Genomic DNA, 322 nt, shown 5'->3' with positions numbered 1-322 from the left:
TTGTGGGCCCTGTGCCCTCACAGCCCCATACCCTCATGGACTCCATCCCCTCATGGATCCATCCCCTCACAGCCCCATCCCCTCATGGATCCATCCCCTCATGAACCTCATCTCACAGCCCCATCCCCTCACAGCCCCGTCCTCTCATGGACCCACTCCTCATGGACCCCATCTCCTCACAGCCCCATCCCCTCATGGACCCTGTCCCCTCATGGACCCTGTACCCTCACAACCCATCCCCTCACAGCCCTGATCCCTCACAGCCCCATCCCCTCATGGACCTCATCTCACAGCCCCATCCCCTCACAGCCCCGTACCCTCA

This window comes from Parus major, chromosome Z (assembly GCF_001522545.3).
Source record: "Parus major isolate Abel chromosome Z, Parus_major1.1, whole genome shotgun sequence".
Taxonomy (NCBI): domain Eukaryota; kingdom Metazoa; phylum Chordata; class Aves; order Passeriformes; family Paridae; genus Parus; species Parus major.
This window is presented reverse-complemented; position numbering follows the sequence as displayed.